This window comes from Parambassis ranga, unplaced genomic scaffold, assembly GCF_900634625.1.
Source record: "Parambassis ranga unplaced genomic scaffold, fParRan2.1 scaffold_21_arrow_ctg1, whole genome shotgun sequence".
NCBI classification, from domain to species: domain Eukaryota; kingdom Metazoa; phylum Chordata; class Actinopteri; family Ambassidae; genus Parambassis; species Parambassis ranga.
Window position 1 is genome coordinate 9267717 of NW_021144767.1, and position 10507 is coordinate 9278223.

The 10507-nt window shown below is 43.1% G+C and overlaps 1 non-coding gene across 1 annotated transcript; it reads left to right on the forward strand.

Annotated features, from left to right (window-relative positions):
• The first annotated feature begins 2555 nt into the window (after positions 1–2555).
• Positions 2556–2626, forward strand: trnag-gcc (transfer RNA glycine (anticodon GCC)). Its single transcript has one exon. It is a non-coding gene; the product is annotated as a tRNA-Gly (tRNA).
• Positions 2627–10507: the final 7881 nt, after the last annotated feature.

Here is a 10507-nt window from a genome sequence, read left to right on the forward strand (position 1 = left end):
TCACAATGTATTTGTTACGGTAAAATCCTGGCAACCACAGCTGCCGGTAATTTACGTAAAGCTGAACTTTTTAAATAAAGTGCCGTAATATAATTTACAGGTGTCCTGCTTTATTACTGAGATATGTTGTAATTAGGTCTACAGGAGTGTGTATTTTTTAATGCAAATTTCCGTTATTTTTAGTGAAAATAACTGTAACCAGATTTACATGATGGTTGGTAACTTTAAGGTAAACTGCCGTAAACAGGTTTACAGTACATCTTTATAATTCACTGTAATTTACTGTAAATACACAACATTCTTTTACTGTAAAATGTACGGTTATCAAAAAGTCATACTGTAATCTGTTATACGTCCACATCTTATTTTCACGGTAAAATTCTGGCGACCACAGCTGCCGGTATTTTACCGTAAAATACACAGATTTTTTTTACAGTGTTGATACAGGGTCTGTTTGTAATTTGAGTACTTTAAATTAAATAGCTAAATGTGTAAGAACCCTGCAAATAACCCTGAAAGCACTGCTTTAATGTGTCATTAAGCATCAGGTCTGTCACTGCACCAGAGAATTACTGCTGGGTGGAGGAGAGTGGGGCTCCCTGCAGGACCAGCTGTCTGTCCTGGAGGAGGTGTACTGACCATCATCACCTTTGGAGGGTGAGGATACATATTTTATAGCTTTTCATATTTTAAGTTTTTTTATTTTGCCCTTTTTAAAAACATCTTTAGTAACATGGCAGCCGCCGATCGTCCGCTCTGCAAACCCTGATGGACGATGTGGTGGACAGAGGAGACAGGCACCCCCCTCCCCCAGATGATGTCCCACTCACAGCCAGAGGACTCCAAGGTCTTCACCGTGGCATCGTCCAGTCCAGCAGCACCAAGGACTCCTGCTCAGCCAAACATTTATATATATGTTCTTTGTAAATAGTATTTTCTGCTGATCTTTATAAATAATAAACTGCACATTTTCATAATGCCCACTGGTAAATAGTTAGAAATGTTCAAACTGTGTCTTTGTAAATATTGTACATAACACAACACACACACAATAAATGATTTACTGTGTCACTGAGAAGTTGTTCAAAAGTTTACTTCAATTATAAATAGGTGAAAACACATGATGTAACAAGGTGAGAAGAGTTTAAGAACACAGAGACAAGAACGATTTAATACACAATTTAATAAGTGACATTTAAATAACAGAACATAAAATCACTGCTGTCCACCATCCTCTGTATGAGCTGAGGTCTGTCCGTTCTTCTCTGCTCTCTTCCCCTCTCTCTCTTCTCTCTCTCTCTCTCTCTCCTCCTCTCTCCTCTCTCTCTCCCTCTCTCCCTCTCTCTCTCTCTCTCCTCCCTCTCTCCCTCTCTCTCTCTCCCCTCTCCCTCCTCTCTCTCTCTCTCTCCCTCTCTCCAGCCTCATCCTCCGTTATCAATTGTCAGGTTTTTCTGTTTCTCTCTGCTCCTCCTACAACAAAATGCCAACAGGCAGAATGACCGTTTGATATAATAACGATAATATTGCTCCTCACGTGAACTATACTTTATACTATACTACAGTAAAAACAAGAAAAAATCCAATCAAAGCGTTTAGTTTTAGCGCCTCGTATCAACAGGACGTCATGTTTGTAAATATAAAACTCATTTTTTTAATGCCGCTGTCACTACTAGCATTTTAAAACTCTCGAACTACTGCTCTTTATTACTAAATGTGAATTCGGCACTCCTGCCGCTGCCGCTCGCTTGGTCCGTCATCGTACTATTGGACAAAAAGTAGGTCCGCAAAGCATTGTGGGATATTTAAGGCCACGAAGGATGGTAGCGATGCGTCCTCCAAATTCAGGCAAAAGGAGGACGCATTTGGAGGACGCATTTGAAGGACCCTTCGACTTTTGGCGAATTGGGACAGCCTTCGCGCAGCTTTGTGACGTAAGCGGCCTTAAAATGCGCACTGCGAAGGATGCAGACCCTGAATTGAGACACAGCTAGAGAAAGACTCGGAGAGACACTGCAGCGCTACCACGCAGCTGTGGACCTTTCTGAACCAACCCTGAAGCACAGCCGGTCAGAGCGCGCTACGATCGCTGCGTTTAATGTTGTTGGCAGAAAAGTCAGAGAGCAACAAACTGCTGTCTTACATCCATCCTTCAGCTCTGTGTTCTAAGAGTCTGAGAATATGTGGTTTCCTTTGTTTACAGTGGTGCATGTCATGTGACTTTACTTATGCAACATGTATGATAATGTTCTGTCTCCTCTCATTTCCAGACGTGCAGCCAAAAACATGTGCAGTGATGATATGTGACGGTATCATCATGGTCTCAGAGAGAAGAGCTGAGTGTCTGTTCTGATCTGTGGATGCTTGTGTCTCTTCTCCCCTGTAGTTTCTGCTCGTTGCTCCGTCACACGCCCTCTGCTGGTGAGCCGCGTCATTACACACAACCGCTCATGTAATGAGGTGAATTTATAACTTTTGACGTTATGTGGAGGAGCGATTGATTTTGGAATGAGGAGGCTGCAACCTGCGATGGCACCACTAGATGTCAGTGTTTCACAGCATTGGTGGTTCAGTGGTAGAATTCTCGCCTGCCACGCGGGAGGCCCGGGTTCGATTCCCGGCCAATGCAATGACCCTTTTAACTGAGGAACATGTGAGGGGACATATATTCACCTTCACATCTATGCTGTTGTTCAGCATGTTGATTTAAATGTGTTAACAGACCTATCTGACTTCTGTTAACATCACTGTGACACACACAGAGGCACTACACTTCACAGACGAGCTTCAGTGGTACAGTGCACATCACATTTGAAACAAGAGCACTTACCATCACTGGTAGTGAAGGTGTCCCAGGAAGAATTACTGTGATGTTTTACCTTTAGAGCCTTTTTATAGAACACACTCATTTGATTTAAATTAAGAATGTTTGTTGGTGCAGTAGCCAGCATGAGCACTGTAGATGTCTTATTTAAAGAAGAAAAGAGAAAAGACCATGTTTCACCTCTTTCTGAGCCTCGTTAGTGCAGCAGGCAGCGAGTCAGTCTCATCATCTGAAGAATGTGACTTCAACCCTCAAGGGAACTTGTTTTAGAGCCAGAATACAGATTACAAAGAGCACACTGTATGTTTACATGTCATCCAGGTCATGTTCATAGAGACCACTGAAGCAAGGCGTCTGGACTTGTAGAGTTTTCTTGAAGACGTTTCTCTGCTCTCCAAGCAGCTTCATCAGTTCTACCTGTTGGTGGGAAACATGCTTTATATGTGGAGGAGGACCTCAGTGGGTCTGGGTCAAACAAACAATAGCACTAAATGTGTCCATACTTACCTGTGATGTTCTGGCTGCCTGGGCCAGGTGTGTCTAACACTGGCTAACGCAGACCTGGGCAAAGTACGGCCCGCGGACCGTGCGCACAATAGAAGAAGAAACAGAAGAAGAAAGAAAAGAAGAAGGCAGCAAGAGTCAGCTGTCAGCACGGCATCACCGCTAACGTGTTTCCCACCCTCGTTTCTTCTAAGCTGCAGCACTGCGTCATCCCATCTACTCTTTGGAGAGACGCGCTGTGTACACTTTAAAAATGCTGCGCGACTATGCTGAAATGTACGGTAAAGCGTGAAGAAACGCCACGGCGCATTGAGTTTCCGCGGAGCTGCAGCCGACATCTGCTCTAAAAGCAGCTAGACCTTGTCCAACTTTCAGAGCTTTGGGATCTGATTGTTTTAAAACTAGTTTGAACTCTAATGGTTTTCTTCTGTAAAAATATCTTCACATCATCTGCTGCTCTGTGCGGAGTGTGTTCAACATACAAGCAGCAACACTCAGAGTGGACCTGGACACACACAGAGGACAGAGGAGAGAGCAGTAAACACACAGACCGGTTCACATCATCAGCTCCCTCCGCCACACACTGATTCTGTGGTGTTTTTCCGCCAATGCCATTTTATAATATCTATCTTTCCATTCATTCAACTCTGCGCAACTCTCTCTCCTCCCGTCCGCGTTCACACACATAAGCGCACATGCACGCGCACACACCGAGAGCAGCTGATCCGCCCGCTCCTCCTTTCAATGCACCATGACTGTTGAAGGAGAACCCGGACCGGCGGATATGTTCACAGAGAAGAGCCAACGTTCTTGATGATGGAACATCGCGCAGCCATTTATGAATCAGTTAGTTACCTTGGTGTAACTTTAGTAGTTCCATATATCTGATTATAGTTTTATATGCTATTATGTGGTTAAATCACATTATTTATTTGAACCTTTATTTCACCAGAAAATGTCATTTTACAGAACAAGAACAGGCGGACACATGAGGTCAGTGTTGAGTTCATATAGTGAAATAAAAACCTTCAGCTTCAGATGTTTGTGGAATCCATTCCTTAGATTAGAACTAAACTAGGCTCAAATTAAAGTAAGAACTTTCATTTCAGTTTGGTGAGTCATCCAGGAAACATGAGAAAGGACAGGTCTGTCTGAGCAAACTCCTTCTACTGGCCTGTAATGTATGGAGCTGAGGTGGGGGAAGGTCCAGGCAGGGTTCAAGTCAGCATGTATTTATTCATCTTATCACCCAGAACTAACTGAGGGAATTAAGATTTAACTGAATCCATTCAAATGCTTCTTGTAGCTTTAAAACTGTCATAGATAAGCATGCAGGTGTATATTTAACCTTTATAAACCCCAATGACCAACTCTCCGACCGATGTGACACCGAGATGCCCCCACACACTGCTTACAGTGATGAAAATGTAACAAAGCATATTTATAAAGGTAGACACTGTGCCAGTGAGCTCCAATTCAACATATTATTATTGATGAAAGAAATGTGGCCCTTTGCTTTTCTAATGGAAGTCTATGTGGCCCTGCAAAAAAGAATTGCCCACCCCTGGGCTAACGACTATGAGACTGGAGGGGGACTGGTGGACAGCCCTTTGTTCTTGCTGTGAGTCTGTGCAGACTTCCTGGAATGGATGGAATCACTGCATTGTATGTGGTAGAAAGATGATGTCTGAGGCCTCCACCTCTGTTAAGGGAAGGTTCTTCCAGCTTCACATAGATGCTTCCTTGACTCCTCTTTCAAACCACCTTTCCTCTCTGTCTAGGATGTGGACATTGTTGTCCTCAAAGGAGTGTCCTGTTTTTTGTAAATACTTGTTTTCTATAATGATTTTTCTTTAATGTTGTTAAGATTTCAAGCTGCAACTCGACAAAAATAGATGACGGCGGCCACTGAGTAGGTCTCATCACAGATGTAATGGCAGCTGTTCTGTCCCTCTCCTGACGGTTCTCTAGCTTGTCCACACTTTGAGCTCCGAGCATTCATGGAACGTGTGCTTGCAGCTGAGCCTCAGACCTCACCTGGCAACAAGGAATTCTATTTTCTGATTGGTCGATAGGTCGCTAAGTCCAGACAGCTATATGAGCACCAGATCCAGAAAATATGGTCAATCTTTCAGTCAGTCTGGTTCTGACATCACTCCGGCCACATTGCAGAGGTGGAGCTGCTCTGCTCATGATGTCACTGCTGCTGTAAAAACACAGACACAGACATAAGAAGTGCACAAAGTGTTTTGCAGTCATGTAGCATGTGATGCAAAGCTGACAGATGAAAGTCATGTCTGAAGCAGCACAGTGCATTTCCATCTGCTCAACACAACAACACAGGTCAGAGTCACACTGTAACTGATGCTTCACAACAAGTTGTGTAACTTCTGGTGTTTTTCTTTACAATCAGCCCTCAGGTCTCATGATCAGTGAAATATGAAGGAAGTGTCAGAACCGGTCTGACAGCTGGGTGACTCTGCACTCAGACCTGTTCTATCCACTGTTAACCCATTCATGTCAGTTCTGTGTCAGGTGTCCTGTTTTCAAGGTAATGAAATAGATGGATGATAATATCCTGAATTTCCCTGAGGGACCTCATCCCTGCTGCACTGTGTAAGGTGTGTGATCCATGCTGCTTCTGCTCAGTGATTGATACTCACAGTGAGGTCTCATTCAGTCAGTAACCATTCTCAATAACACTGTTAGACTGTGGCAGACACACGTTGAATCATGTCTGCCCTCAGGAGCATGAAGGTGTGACAGGAATGCAGGTTACAGAGTCCGGCTGCGACAGCTGATTCTTATATTTACTGTATTTGACTTCAGGGTTTGCAGCACATTATGTCGACCAAGTCATGTAAAGAAATCGGTCCAGACAGTGTTTAGCTTGTGTGTTTCTTGTTGTCTGTCAGAGGCTGGGTCGTGGCTCTGCTTCAGAGAGTTGGCTGCTGACACCTGGCTCCCAGCTGAACCAACAGTCTGTTTAAACCTGTTCAGAGTTTCTAGGAGTCATGTGACCACAGAGGCTCCTCCTATGATGGAGTATAAACACCCTGAACACTGACTGCTCTCTGCTTCGTCACAGAAACCAACAACACAGGTAAGACTCACTCACTGTGAAGGAATAATGAGAAAATGCTTCCAACATGTTGAGTGCAGAGTTTTAATGTGGACATTAGCTGGATAGATCAGTAGGAATCAATGGCTTTATGTTATCATGTTCTATTATAAAGGTGACATCATAAGGTCACAGGTAAAGTATAAAAATGTTGATGAAGAGAGAGAAAAGGCTCAAAAGCCTACAAGTGGCTGCTTAGTGCCAAAACCACAGATATGTGTGCAGCACACTGTAGCAGCAGCAGGTGCAGGGCCCACATCAGTGCAGAAGCAGGTCCATGGAGTGCACAGGCCGTCAGAGTGCACACAGCTTTAATGAGCAGCAGAGTAGTAACACAGAGCTGTGCTGATCTGTAGCTCATTGATTGCTGAGCTCCATCTAGTGGACGACAGTAGAAGTGAATCAGGAAATGTCTTTCAGACACTTGTTGGACCGGTTTTAACGTCACTGACGTGTTCAGACTGTGAGGCTGTGAGGAAGTGACGGCGTCCTCAGATCAGATTGTGTCAGACAGCAGGACTGAGGAGGACCAGGAGCAGCTTCTTCTCCACACAGGAAGCTGGAAAGTGTCTGTAAGTCCATCTGAACTGATCCAGCAGGTGAGAGTCCTTCCAGAGAAATTTCTCCATGTCTGATCACACTGTGCTGCATCACTGACTGATGGTACAGTACAGATGTTTCTGCTGCTGATTGGCTGCTTTCTCTTTGCTCTTTGATGACTTTTATAGCAGATGAACAGCTGTTTCAGAACAAGTTGTGTTACTGTAGTGTTTTTCTGTTCGAGTCACAGCAGACTGTAGAACTCTCAGGTCACATGATCAGTGTCAGAACCGGTCTGACAGCTGGATGACACTGCATTCATATCTGTTCTATCTACTGTTAACCCATTCATGCCCAGTGGAGTTTGTATGATTTTGCAGCATTTAAACATCTGCTCTGAGACAAAGACAAAAGTTGAAGTTTTCACATCAGTCAAGTTTGTGTTTCAGTGTGTTTGTGTTCACTGCACTCAAAAAACTGAAATGTTGACTTTAATTAAATTCCGGTATACACTCTAACATTCCCCAGCTTTAATTTGCTCTGAAACTCAGACGACGACTTGTTTAAACCTTTAAATGGAAAAAATGTTGGTTTATACTGAGTTTATCAGACGACTTACTGACACCCTGCACACTACACCTACACCTACACACTGCACTGTGTAAGGTTTACAGACTCACCAAAATAAAAGCCTGAGAACCAAACCTGGTCTGAGGCTCTGATACTAAGCTAACAGCATGATTAGCCTGTTAGCATCTACATGAAGGATCAATAACAACATGCTGACTGTGTGTTTCTGTGTCATGTTGCTGTGTTTGTGTGAAGGTGTGAGCTCTGCTATGAGTCAGTGTGAGGACAGAGAGGAGGGAGTCCCTCCCTCTAAAAGCCCTCTGTGTGGGGACCATGAGAGCCGGACCCAAAGCTCAGAGGTAAGAGGACCGTCTCTGGACTGTCCATGACTCTTCTCCATGTCAGAGCTCACACTCACATTATTCACAATCTGTGTGTTCAAGAACAAAGCAGCAGCACACTGCACACTCTGCTGGACCTGGACCTGGACCTGGACCTGGACCTGGACCCAGACCTGCCAGCTGTGTGTCCATGAAGAGTGATTGGTCAAAGGGTCAGGGCATTAATTTCAAAGATGTTGATCCATCTGAGGGTCAAAGGTCAGAGTTAATGTCACAGCTGCAGTTTGTTTCCATCATTATTAAACATTTATGCAATTTCCCTATTGTGGGACTAATAAAGGTTTCTTAATCTTTCTTAATTTAAAGTGTAACATGATGATCAGCATCATTTTTCCAGAAGAAGCTCAGAGTCAGTGTTTGTGATTCTATCAGGATCCAGGATGTGAGAGCAGACTCTGCTGGACCTGGACCCAGCTGTGTGTCCATGAAAAGTGATGGTCGATGGTAGCCCATTGATTTCAAAGCTGATCAGCCATCTGATGATCAAAGGTAAGAATCACTCTGGAAGTGTCTCCATGCTGTGATGAGCTCTGCTGGACTCTTGGGGTTGTATGTGTCTGTTTGCTCTGCAGGTGGTTGATGGTTTGGAGCATCTGTAGCACAGAGTAATGCATATTTACAGTGCTGCTTCAAAGTGTATGAATCATTTAAAATCTTCTATATGTCTGCATAAACATGACTTAAACATCTGCCTCACTGTACTAGAAAGGCAGCCCACTGAAACAAAGTATGGAAAGACATTTCAGTAATAAAACATTTAAATAAATGATAGATTCATACACTGTGTGTAAATATTATTGTGCTGCCCCCTATAGTCAGCCAAAATCCTATGTTTGAGTTGAGATTGTCCTACGAGGCTTCCGTAGTAGCATAATGGTTCCAGAGCCAAGTGGAAAGTTTCTGCTGTGTTTTTTCATCCTGCTACATGTTTTTTAGTCGTCTGAGAATATCTGTGTAAGTATTATGTTTCATAAGCCCTTACCTTACGTCATGCGCTCATAGGAGGCACTTTAAGTTATTTAAGTTTAAGAAAACGGGTTAAAAGTGTGACGCTAATAGCGCTAGCGACCTTATGGGTTTTTCAATGCAAATTAGCATTGTGCTAATCGCTAGCGGTTTATGCATTTTCTGTTGTCTAGCTCAGCTATGTTTTGTCGGCCTGCAGAATTCAGCATTGATCGTGTTTCGGGTCATATTTATGCAGAAATATAGAAAGTTTGACCAACTTCCCAAAACGACTGTAGCTGTCAGCCTATATGTAGCTAGGAGCTAGTCTCCTCCTCCTCAGATTCCCAGGGTCCTGGTTTGGATTTTTGCACGTACCTCACACTGCTGATTATTCTGACTTGAACACAGCCTGTGCAGAACTTTAAGGTGGCTTCTGTTCTTCGGTGTTTTTGGTTGAATTTGGTCAAATTGTGATCAAATAAATTGTGTGATAACAGTTTTCAGTCTCTTGTAGTGGCCATCATGGACACTGATCCAGCTCTGTGTCCATGAAAAGTGAACATTTCAAAAATGTTGATACCACTTTAAGTCCTGTTTCTGTAACTTAGCAGAGTTCTTCAATGATCATGTGGGTCTGCTTGGCTCTGTAAAAGACCCATAAGGTCTGTGTTTGTAGATGTATAATAGAAAGTATCAGTATGTATTTATGTTGTCATGTTATCATCTCATGGTGGTTTCTGAAGGCTTTAAGTAAAGGAAATAACAAAGGTCTGCAGTGTGATGATATAGACTCTATATCATCACACTGCACATTGTCTGACTGTGATTCATCCTGCTGCACGTCGTTAATGTTAAAGAAAGAGAAACATGGTGAGTGGAAGATTTAACTGAACTCTTACAGCTGTGCTGGCAGCCATTAAAGCAGAATATGTGAAGAAGAACAAATTACAAACCTGCTGGATGCAGCTGAACAGTGTGGAGTCAGGATAGTTTTCATTTTTAATACACACATTTTGTGTATTAATGAATTTTCTTCACCAGTCCATTGACTGTTGCACTTTGTATTTATTTCAGTCTGAGGTTTCAGTTTCTTTCATCTGAAATAAAGGCCTTCAATGTATTTGCCTGGGACTACTTTTATTCATGGTAACAGAGCTAGCTGTGCCCCAGGTAAACATTCCTGCATTGAAAACTGACAATAGATATTACTGAAACATATGAACATGTGGACATAGGGGAAGCTAATAAGACACAAGCTAGACATCAGCTCAGACCTTTGACTTGGAGGAAATGTGAACAGCCTGGACCTCAGGGACTTTAATTGAACCCCCCTGGTCTAATCAATGTGAACATATGATGACAGTGGAAGTGGAATGGAACCTCTTAAAGCTGTGCTTCAGTCATTAAAGCAGCAGCAACAGGTTCAACATGAGCTGGATGTGTGGAGTTGGGATAGTTTTCATTTTTTAATACAACAATGCTTGTTTGTCACCAGTCTGTTGACTGTTGTGTATCTGTTTAAAGTGAAAACACATCAAAACACTTAGTGACGTGATTGTGTTGTTAAATGCTGATGTTTCTGTCACAGACTGCAGCAACCCA